Source organism: Hyposmocoma kahamanoa, unplaced genomic scaffold, assembly GCF_003589595.1.
Source record: "Hyposmocoma kahamanoa isolate Upper Pololo Valley unplaced genomic scaffold, ASM358959v1 129, whole genome shotgun sequence".
In the NCBI taxonomy this organism is placed as follows: domain Eukaryota; kingdom Metazoa; phylum Arthropoda; class Insecta; order Lepidoptera; family Cosmopterigidae; genus Hyposmocoma; species Hyposmocoma kahamanoa.
This window is the reverse complement of record NW_020653460.1, coordinates 2,646,223-2,646,589: the sequence shown is the minus strand read 5'-3', so window position 1 is coordinate 2,646,589 and position 367 is coordinate 2,646,223.

The following is a 367-nucleotide window of genomic DNA, read 5'->3' as shown; positions in this document are numbered from 1 at the left end:
AATTGTAAATTATCCTACAATGAATCTCCGAATGAAATAGACTTACATATCATTTTATTTATGTATCAAATACATTATTTTGCTCGACGCCAGATCAAACCACATAAGAACAATATAGTTTAAAATATTATCTACAGAATCCGTCCTCGGCGACTCGATTACCAAAAATACAATCTTCGTCAGGCCGCGTCGCGCGGGCGACGGCGACGGGGGCACTCGCGGCGACGCGGCGCGCGCGTATTTACAGCACGAATATACAACAGCGTTCTGCCTCGGCCTCGAGGCTTCAGCCCAGCAGCGCCTCCATGGTGTAGGGGTGCGGCGGGTGCGGCGGGCGCGGGGGCTCCTGTCAGTCGAGGATCACCAG